We start from the raw sequence: 11,884 nt of genomic DNA, 5'->3' as shown, positions 1-11,884 counted from the left end.
ATCCCTGTGACACTCTGCTAGTTACATGCCTGCAGTCAGAGAGGCAACCATCTACAACCACTCCCTGGCTTCTTCTACGACGCCAATGTCTAAGGCGTCGTAGAAGAACCCAGGGAGTGGTTGTAGATGGTTGCCTCTCTGACTGCAGGCATGTAACTAGCAGAGTGTCACAGGGATCAGTGATGCCAAGTAATTGAACATTCTTGACCAACCTCCCATGTGGACCTTGTCAAATGCCTTGCTGAAGTCCATGTAGACAACATTCACTGCCTTGTTTTCATCAACTTTCCTGATAACTTCCTCGAAAAACTCTGTAAGACTGGTTAGATGTGCATAAAGTTATGTTAACTATCCCTAATCAGTCCCTGTCAATCCAAATACTATATATCCAGCCCTTTAGAAGACCTTCCAATATCTTTACCACTACTGACAGAAACGTAGAAAACCTACAGCACAATACAGTCCCTTCGGCCCACAAAGCTGTGCCAAACATGTCCTTACCTTAGAAATTACCTAGGGTGACCCATAGCCCTCTATTTTTCTGAGCTCCATGTACCTGTCCAGGAGTCTCTTAAAAGACCCTATCATATCTGCCTCCACCACCATCGCTGGCAGCCCATTCCAAGCACTCACCACTCTCTGCATAAAAAAACTTACCCCTGACATCTCCTCTGTACCTACTTCCAAGCACCTTAAAACTGTGCCCTCTCATGCTAGCCATTTCAACCCTGGGAAAAAGCCCCTGATTATCCACATGATCAATACCTCTCATCATCTTATACATCTCTATCAGGTCACCTCTCATCCTCCGTTGCTCCAAGGAAAGAAGGCCGAGTTCACTCAACCCGTTCTCATAAGGCATGCTCCCCAATCCAGGCAACATCCTTGTAAATCCCCTTTAGGCTCACTTGCCTATAATTTCTTGGCTTATCCTTAGAGCTTTTCTTAAACAACGCAACAATGTAACCTATCGTCTAAATCCTGGCACTTCACCCAGGGCTAAGGATGATTTAAATATCTCTGCTAGGGAGGGAACATTGACTCAGACCATGAGCGGCCTGTGTCGGGCATTTTCATGCCTTACGAGGCGCAGATTGGAAGTCTGTGTGGGGCGCCACTCCTCACACAGACACTAGAGCAAAGTGTGGTTAAGTGCCTTACTGAAGGACACAAACACGCTGCCACAGCTGAGGCTCGAACTAGCGACCTTCAGATCACTAGACGAACACCTTAACCACTTGGCCACGTGCCCAACACAACTGCTAGAGCCCCTGCAATTTCTGCACCAGCCTCCCACAGGGTCTAAGGGAACTCTTTATCAGACCCTTGGGATTTTTCCAACTTAATTTGCCTCAAGACAGCAAAAACCTCCTCCTATGTCAACTGTATAGGGTCCAATACCTCACTGCTGCATTTCCTCACATCCATACACTCTGTCTCTGTCTCCCAAGTAAGTAAAGATACCAACAATCCATTTAAAATCTCCTTCATTTCTTTCAGCTCCACACATAGATTACCACCCTGACCTTCCATAGGACCAATTTTCTCCCTTCCTGTCTTTTTCGCTCTTAATATATCTATAGAAGCCTCAGGAATCCCTTTCACCTCATGTCTTCTTTTAGCCCTTCTGATTTCCTTGTGTTCTTTTACATTTTTTATACTCTTCAAGTACTTCATTTGTTCCTGCATGCCTATACCTGCCATGCACCTCCTTCTTTTTCTTAACCAGGACCTCAATATCTTTTGAAACCATAAATCTGTTTTCCTTGCCTTTTATTCTGACAGGAACATATTAACTCTGTACTCTCAAAATTACTCTTTTAAAGGCCTCCAATTTACCAAGTAAATTTACCGGAAAACAGCCTATCCCAATCCGCACTTGCCAGTTCCTTTCTGATATCATTAAAATTGGCCTTTCCCCAATTTAGAATCTCAACCCGAAGATCAGACCTACCCTTTTCCATAATTACCTCGAAACTAATGGTATTGTGATTATGTACTAGGTGCAAAGTGCTCCCCTGCGCAAACTTCTGTCACCTGCCCTGTCTCATTCCCTAATAGCAGATCAAGCATCGCATATTCTCGAGTTGGAAATTCTATGTACTGATTAAGGAAATTTTCCTGAACGTATTTGGCAAACTCTTTCCCATCCAGCCCTTTTACACTATGGGAATCCCAGTCAGTATCTAGAAAGTTAAAATCACCTACTGTAACGACCTTATGTTTCTTGCAACAGTGGGCGATCTCTCTACAAATTTGCTCCTCTAAATCTCGCAGTCTTGGGTCAGCTATAACCCCATTAACGTGGTCACACCTTTCTTATTCCTCAGCTCTACCCATAAAGCTTGACTATACCAGCTCTCCAGTCTGCTGTGACAGAGCACTGCCGTAACGTTTTCCCTGAATAGAAATGGCAACCTTTCCCGTTTAATTTCCTCCCGCTCTATCACGTCTAAAGCAACGGAATCCCAGAACACTGAGCTGCCGGTCCTGCCCCTGCAACCAAGTCTCATTTATAATTACAGTGTCACAATTCTACGTGTTGATACGTGCCATAAGTTCATCTGGCTTTCCTACAATACTCCCTGCATTGAGATATACGCAGCTCAGAACATTAGTCTCACCATGCCCAACCTTTCGATTCCTGACCTTGTGTGTAGAATTAACAACATCTTTCTCCACAACCATTCCACTATCTGTTCTGGTGCTCTGGTTCCCGTCCCCTTGTAAGTTTAGCCGCTCCGTGCAGCACTAGCAAACCTTCCCTCTGGAATATTAGTCCCCCTCCAGTTCAGGTGCAAACCCTCCCACCTTCTGTAAAGGTTCTGTCTTTGCTGGAAGAGAGCCCAATGATCCAAAAATACTTCCTGTACCGACTCCATAGCCACGTGAGATCTTCCTGTTTCTGGCCTCAACAGCACGAGACACGGGTAGCAATTCTGAGATCAGAATCCTGGAGCTCCTGTCCTTTAACTTAGCACCTAACCCTGAACTCGCTTTGCGGGATCTCGTCACCCATCTTACACAGGACATGGTATTGACGACGACTATGACCTCTGGTTGCTCACCCTCCCACGAAAAACTGCTGCGGACTCGAAAAAGCCGCAGCAAGCAGGTCTTTGTCCCTGACCCTGGCACCCGGGAGGCAACAAACCATCCTGAAATGTCATTTTCATCCACAGAACCTCCTTTCTGTACCCCTGAACAACGAATCTCTTATCACTACATCTCGCCTCTTCTACCCCTTCCCTTCTGAGCCACAGAGCCAGACTCAGTGACAGAGACCTGCTTGCTGCGGCTTTTTCCTGGTAGGTCGTCCCTCCCCCAACAGTATCCTAAGCGGTATACTTTATATCGAGGGGAACGGCCACAGGGGTGCTCAGTACTTCCTGCCTGTTCGCCTTCCCTCTCCTGACAGTAATCCAGATAACTGTCTCCCTGTAGCTCTTATCTATCACCTCCTCATTCTCCAATATGAGCCAAAAGTCATCGAGCTACAGCTCCAGTGTCTTAACACGGTCTCGGTGCACTTCGGCCAAATGTAGTCATCACGGAGACTGGAGGTCTCCCAACGTTCCCACATCTCACATGAGAAACATCCCACTAACTCTGGGCCCATTGTCAGCGCACTAACTATGTAATAACAAAACAAAACCTTACTCGAAACTAACTTAAAAGCCTGCATTTGTGCTCATCTAAGCCTGCTCTCGCCGAAGCCCATTGAGCATGTTAGTAAATACTGGACAGAAATTCCACCAAACTCTTCGCCTGGTTTCTAGTGGTGACAATGCCATGATAATTGTGAAAGAGTGGATACTCCGCACTTTTGTTAATCGTTACAGAAAAAGCGAAAGCCTACAAATGCTTACTATTTGGAGCAGAAGCAGAAAGTGAAGATGCTGGCGGGTCACTCAACGCCAGGACAGAGGACTGAGAGTTGCTGCGCGTATACTAACTGGCCAGTTGAGTTGTTCCGGCTATTGTCTTTTTTTTAAATTCCAGCTTCCTAGCACTGACTTGATTAGTTATGATTAAGGCATCATCGAATATGCTCATCATATCATTACTTCTTTAAGGCACTATCTTCCATAAGGCAAATGAGAGTGAATAGTACCTTTATATTGTGTATATATATATATGTGTGTGTGTGTGTGTGTGTTTGGGTGTGTGTATATATGTGTGTATACACACACACACACACACACACACACACACACACACACACATATTTATATATGGAAGGCTAGTTACTATAGCTAGGACGCCTAAGACTTCTGCATAGTCCTGTAGTAATTTTTTTATGTATTGCACTGTACTGATGCAGCAAAAAAAAACAAATTTCATGACATATGTGAGTGATGATAAACCTGATTCCGACATGGGTCTCTACTGTGGTCTGAGAGTGGGAAGGGGACATGGAGAGGGGAACCGAGACTGGAAAAAGGGAAAGGGAGAGGGGAGGGAGTGGGAAGCACAAGAGAGACGTTCTGTAATGATCAATAAACCATTTGTTTGGTATCAAATGACCTTGCCTGGAGGCTCAGGGCTGGGTGAGTCTGCAACCGCGAGACCCCCCCCCCCCGCCCCTGGCACTTCTCTGCCACCTGTCCTGCACCCCTCCCCACACACACACCCTTCCCATGGTGCTCCACCCTCGCTATTTCCAACATCCTTTGCTCCCACCAGCTTTACAAACTCGCTCTCCACTCCATGTTGACAAATACAGTACTGAGCAAGTCTTAGCTATATACACATATATGCCTAAGACTTTTGCACAATACTGTATGTATATATCTATGTCTATGTCTATCTATATTTGTGTGTGCGCGTGTAAAGCACGCTATATAATATAATATGCGATGTGTATAGCAGTTAGTCACTTCCCATCGTACGCTTGGCAGTGGTGCCCAAGAGTTTGTTGGATCAGCCTGGCCTCACTCAGGAAGGAGAACATAGAATAGTACAGCACATTACAGGCCCTTCGGCCCACAATGTTGTGCCGACCCTCAAACCCTGCCTCCCATATAACCCCCCACCTTAAATTCCTCCATATGCCTAGGAGAGGAAGATTCCTCTGGAGACACTGAACCGTGTTGTGCAAAATTAAACATCCCATTCAGAAAATACACCAGCCCCCACCCACATCCCAAACCCCAGCTACCTTCCTTGGACCTCCAGGCAATTTTAATACTTACAGATCTCTGAAATGTTTGGAAAGCTCTGCCTGTACACTCTAAACACTTCGGAGATTTTATTGCTATGAAAAGCTTAGCGGATGCGTGTAAACGTGTCCGTGGCAGAACTGGATCTGTGATAATGCAGAGAAGGGGCTGAAACCCCCAAGTAAAGAGCCGACATGAGTAAAGGAAGTTTAAATTGACTGGCAATGGATGGCGAGTGGGAAAAATACAGAAAACAATAGTAGCACTCCGACACGTGCCGCCGTGTTTTCAGAAATCTGTATGGGACACCACAATAATTCAGAAAATGTCACTGCACCATCATCCAATCGCCCACTCTCAGATCAGAGGTCGCATCAATATGATGCAAGGCATCTGTGTGTGTTAAACTACCGAGATGTTCACTTTTAAATAAACACCCACTGCCCGCTCCCACATACACACCGCCACTTTAGAACAATTAACGTTGTGGCGACAATAGAATTAGAGAAAAAATAAGCTAAATAGTAAAAGTATCAAAGTACATATATGTCACCATATATTACTTTGAGATTCATTTGTCCTACAGGCATGCAGAGCAGAAAAAAGAACTACATTAACATCACTGAAAAGCAACACACGTGCAAAGAAACATAGAAACATAGAAAATAGGTGCAGGAGTAGGCCATTCGGCCCTTCGAGCCTGCACCGCCATTTATTATGATCATGGCTGATCATCCAACTCAGAACCCAGCCTTCCCTCCATACCCCCTGACCCCTGTAGCCACAAGGGCCATATCTAACTTCCTTTTAAACATAGCTAATGAACTGGCCTCAACAGTTTGCTGTGGCAGAGAATTCCACAGATTCACCACTCTCTGTGTGAAGAAGTTTTTCCTAATCTCGGTCCTAAAAGGCTTCCCCTCTATCCTCAAACTGTGACCCCTCGTTCTGGACCTCCCCAACATCGGGAACAATCTTCCCGCATCTAGCCTGTCCAATCCCTTTAGGATCTTATACGTTTCAATCAGATCCCCCCTCAATCTTCTAAATTCCAACGAGTACAAGCCCAGTTCATCCAGTCTTTCTTCATATGAAAGTCCTGCCATCCCAGGAATCAATCTGGTGAACCTTCTTTGTACTCCCTCTATGGCAAAGATGTCTTTCCTCAGATTAGGAGACCAAAACTGCACACAATACTCCAGGTGTGTATTTATGGTCTCCTTTTTATACATCTCCTTTTGAAAATGTCCTTAATGCTGGGCAGCTAGTGCCCATGATAGAGCTGGACAGGTGATAGGCAAAAGGGATAGGCATGGGACCTCCTGTCCCATGATCCTCTCATATCCCTTTTGTCAATCACCTGTCCAGCTCTTGGCTCCATCCCTCCCCCTCCTGTCTTCTCCTATCATTTTGGATCTCCCCCTCCCCCTCCCACTTTCAAATCCCTTACTCACTCTTCCTTCAGTTAGTCCTGACGAAGGGTCTCGGCCTGAAACGTCGACTGCACCTCTTCCTATAGATGCTGCCTGGCCTGCTGCGTTCACCAGCAACTTTGATGTGTGTTGCTCGTCTGTGGAGTGTCTGCGGTGTCCACAGTAGCCTCGGGAATCGCTTGAAAATTTCACCAAACGGGAGTAGAAGCCCCACTCGCGAAGAGTAAGCGACACACACAAAATGCTGGAGAAACTCTGCAGGCCAGGCAGCATCGATGGAAAAGAGTATCGTCGTCGTTTCGGGCCGAAACCCTTTGGCAGGATATTGTTCTGTCTACTCTGAAGACCAGTCCAAAGGCAAGCAATTAATCTTTAATATATGTCGGGGAAATACAAAAGACATTTAAATTTTAGCTAATAGAAAATGGAACTGAATAAATAGCTGATAAGGAATGACGTAGGAGGGACAGAGATAGGAAACACAGGCGACAGCAGATGCTGGAATCCGGAGTAACAAAACAGTATGCTGGAGGAACTCAGCGGGTCGAGCTGCATCTGTAGTTGAGAAAGAATTGTCGAAGCTTCGGGGCGAAGACCTGGTGTAAATGATGACGTCTGTCCCAATGCAAAGTTACGACCAAGAATGTCAAAAATTCCTTCCCCTCCTACAGATGCTGATCGACTCGCTGGGCTCCACCAGCTGATTGTTTAGAACGTGGAAGGACGGGAAGGTACTAATTTAATACAAGTGGGTTAGGGTTAGGATAGGAGACCGAATGGCCCCATCGCCTGAGTTCAAGTAGTTCTTAAATTTTAAATCTGTTCAGGACTGTTTCAAAAAGAAGTTGGGCGGCTCGGTAGCGCAGCGGTTAGTAAAACGTCTTACAGCGCCAGTGACTCGAATTCTATTCGCGCCGCTGTTTATAAGAAGTTTGTGCGCTCTCCCTGTGACCTCCGGGGGCTCCGGATTCCTCCCACATTCCAAGGATGTACGTTTTCAGGGTTAGTAAATCGTGGGCATGTTGAGTTGGCACCGGAAGCGTGGCAACCTCTTGCACCTCCTTGGATTGTGACAGTCGTTGACGCAAACGACCGTTTCATTGTATGCTTTAATGTTTCAATGCAAATGTCAAAAATAGAACTAATTTTTAATTATTATTTATCAAATGTGTTGGCCTAGTAAATGCAGTTAATCCATCAATTGTTAGAAATCTAAAATGGCCTGTAATACCTGGCATAGCAATTGAATCACTGCTCGTGGAACGGGTGAAATCAGGTGAATTGAATGGTTAACTTGGGGAGAAATTATTTAGTCATTGCGGATCAATCCCTAAGGGTAACAAACAGCGAAGCTTAGGGATTGATATGTAGATTCCAGTTACTTATTTAATATTAATGCTAGATGTGGGGATCCTATAATCTAACACTGATATGAGATTGATGATAATTGATCATATCGAAGGAGGATTGTACCCAAAAGTCATAAACCAGGTAAGTTTTAAGGAGGATGGGAAAATGATGTGAATTGAGAAACTGTTGTGTCGTAACGTAACAAACGGATTAGACCGTGGGAATGAGCTCAATTCTCTGTTTTGTCTGAAGAATGAAACATCAGAATTTTTTATTAAATAGTTAATGTTGTTTTGTGGAATTTGACTGACCTTGTTCACAAAGCACGGGAGGTTAACGTGTAGCTAAAACAAGCAATAAGGCAGGCAATTGTTTCGCTGGCCATGCTCTCTTCTCGCTACTACCATTGGGCAGGGGGTACAGGAGACTTAGGTCCCACACCAGCGGGTCCAGGAACAGTCACTACCCTTCAACCACCAGCCTCCTGAACCAGCGTGGATAACTTCACTCATCACGACACCGAACTGCTTCCACAACCTATGGCCCCACTTTCAATTATTCTACAACTCATGTTCTCAATACATAGTATTTATATATTTATTTAGTATGAATTTTTTTACTACTTTTTGTTATTGTACAGTTAATTATCTTTTCCGCGTTGGTCGTCTGTCCGTCTCTGTGTGCGGTTTTTCATTGATTCTATTCAGTTCTTTGTGTTTACTGTGAAGGCCCGCAAGAAAATTAATCTCAGGGTAGGATATGTGTACTTTGATAATTCATTTTACTTTGAAGTTTTAATTCAACTTTGGGCTTGTAGCGATAGAGCAAACGTACTGGAATTGCGGGCTTTTTCTGCAGCCCTGCATGCTCCCCTTCACTAAAAGAAGGCCTTGAAGTAGACGCTACAAAGGTTCACTATAAAGGAGAGTGCGGTGACGGTGGGTGAACATCTTCGCTGGAGTTGAAGAGAATAGGTCATTCAATTGAAAAGCACAACCCTTTTAAGGTGACTCCAGTCGGTAGATGTTGGGGTTGGCGCGTGGCCAAATGGTTAAGGCGTCGGTCTAGTGATCTGAAGGTCGCTAGTTCGAGTCTCAGCTGAGGCGGCGTGTTGTGTCCTTGAGCAAGGCACTTAACCACACATTGCTCTGCGACGACACCGGTGCCAAGCTGTATCGGCCCTAGTGCCCTTCCCTTGGACTCGATGGCGTGGAGAGGGGAGACTTGCAGCATGGGCAACTGTCGGTCTTCCACACAACCTTGCCCGGGCCTGTGCCCTGGAAACCTTCCAAGGCGCAAATCCAGGGTCTCACGAGACTAACGGATGCCTATTAGTTGGTAGATGTTGGGGTGTCTTTTCCGACCGGAAAATTTTAAACCAGCAAGTTTTTCAGCCAGTTAGCAATACGATGCGACTTAATCGTTTATAGTGCTCTGAATCTCTCAGATTCACCACAAAAAAAAGTTAGATCATAAATACGGGAAATTTTGCAGACGCTGGGAATCCAAAGCAACACACCAAAATGCAGGAGGAACAGGCAGCATCTATGGAAATGAATAAACAGTCGACATTTCGTGCTGAGAACCTTCTTCAGAAAGGTTAGATACTCAGTTGTTGAGTAAATTTCAAACTGGGATCAAATATATTCTTGGGATGGATGTATTTTAGGACACTAGAGGAAGCACTGGGTTTGGAGATCGGTTGGCAAACTAGAATTGACATAACGATTCATCTATGAGCCTTTTGAGAAGGTCGGAACTAGCCTGTTAGCCAGAGAGGTGCACGCCTGGTACAATCTCCTGTGTGGGAAGTGGCCGATCACTCCCTGAAGCTAGTCCGGCCATTTAATGAAGACAGAGTTGACTACTTGGGTGCTCAGCGTTTACCACCTCTGCCTAACGAACACGTATTAATAGTGTCAAACATCAATTAAACTGAACGTCCCCGGCAGATTTTCTGTCACCCAGTTCTGGGCTACATAACTCAACACATGTATGCCGTGAGAGATTTTTCGACGTTTTGATACAGTCATGATTTTTGATATATGAAGAGCAATCTCACAACTGGGGAAATAAAACACCCTGCATTGTACGGTTTAGAATTCCTTCCTGTTGTGGCAGCACGCGGCTACACGTAAAATCTCTCGCGAAACAGGTCGCCGATTTTTCAAACGATAAGTTCAGCTTCAATTTAGCTTCCTACAGGAAATCCAATCAGATTCGGGCCAAAGGAAGCACTGATAATTGAAACGTCTTAGATATTCGTGGAGAACAGTAGAACATTGATCTTCTTAAGATGCAACTTTCCAGTATGTACTGTACAGTATTGAAAACTTGCCTGGAAATTACAAACGTTTGCTCTCACGACACTGATCTTTAACCTTAACATCAAAACGTCACGAAGGCAATCTATTATAAATTATATTGAATGAGTCTATTTCTGCTAATGTCTGTCACAAAAAGGCCTCCTTGTCCATTTCTCACCTCCCCCTCCCCCTCACTTTATCAGCTTGTCAATTTCAGCTTCTGTATGTTACGAGGTCTTTATTCCTGGATTGTCTCATCGAAATATAATGACAATGTTGCTTTAAACATTTGCAGTAATCCATCATCTCTGCTGGCGCTTGTTTCTGCGCTGATCATCCTCGTTTATTTTGCCTTTGCCTACGTGTTCGAGGAAAGACAACCCCGGGCCCCAAAACCTATGTCAAGCGCATTGGGTGAAAGTAAAACTTTGAAGCCCAACACCGTTAGATATTTTACGAGAGAGCACCCTGCAACTTATGCGAGTCGCCGCGGCAATTCGCTATATTGGAGACAATTAGAAAAAGCTTCTAATTTCAAGAACGACAGAAGAACTGAACGAGGAAGGACAATCTAAACTTGATGTACACAAACACAAACAAATAGACCAAGGAACAACTCATCAGAGAGAGAGAGAGACTTGGAATGGAAAGTTTTACTCCCCTCTCGATTGGGTTAGTTAACATTTTTGTCCCCAAAGTTATATGAATTTGTGATCAATATTTTACGAAAGTACTTTGAATTTATTATAACTGGCATGCTGCACAGTCCTAAAAGAAAGACAAGAACATTGCCGATGGTTCGAAGATCCCCGTGAGTGGGGAAAGATTTCTAACAAAGAAATGTCATGTGTAAACTAGAAATCGATCTAAATGAGGTAGGAATTGACAGAGGCTCATTTAAATTTAATCAGTTTCAGTTTAGAGCTTTTATATTATGCATTTACATGAGATAATTAATTCATTGGTATCTAGGAACAAATTAAGTAATGCGCGCCTTTTCCTGATTCAGACCCCGGTTTTAAGAGCGTAATGCATTTCCAGTTTATTTTAAAAGCAACAAAATAATTACAGTTGTCGTTTTGTGGGGTTGGTCCAGCTTTTTTTTGCACATCAGGTCCGTTCGCTGCCGTGTTAGCGGTCTGTTCTAATATGCTACCCTCTTTCGATATTTAATCAATAGCAGAATGAAGTACATCTTTTATTCTCGCACTTTGCTCCATTAGCCCCTCGCCTCATTAGATGGTTTTGTATTGTGTCGATTGATCATTTTTTCTATCGATAAGACCTCTATATCTATTTGTTTTTTTAAAAATCTGGTTCTATGATTCTAAAGTTCCAAAAAAAATCAAAATAACGGTCTCGGTAAAATGCTAATTGGCTGTAATCTTTCCCAGTTGTTTGTTGTGATCTAGTTTTTGAACAACGGGATACGGCTAGAAAAGTAGAATCAATCGAATTAATTTTAATGTTTAAATCTTCTTGAACATTGGCTTTTACAGTGAACTTGTGTGGAGGCAGCGTATTGGCAGAGTAAATTAAAAATTACATCTGTTAAAGCATGAATGTAATTCGTCTCCACATTTGACCCAAGTTGATTTTGTACCCCTGCTATCTGGAACGTAACATTTTGTTT

This window comes from Mobula hypostoma, chromosome 23 (assembly GCF_963921235.1).
Source record: "Mobula hypostoma chromosome 23, sMobHyp1.1, whole genome shotgun sequence".
In the NCBI taxonomy this organism is placed as follows: Eukaryota; Metazoa; Chordata; class Chondrichthyes; order Myliobatiformes; family Myliobatidae; genus Mobula; species Mobula hypostoma.
Note: the sequence above shows the minus strand (reverse complement) of the source record.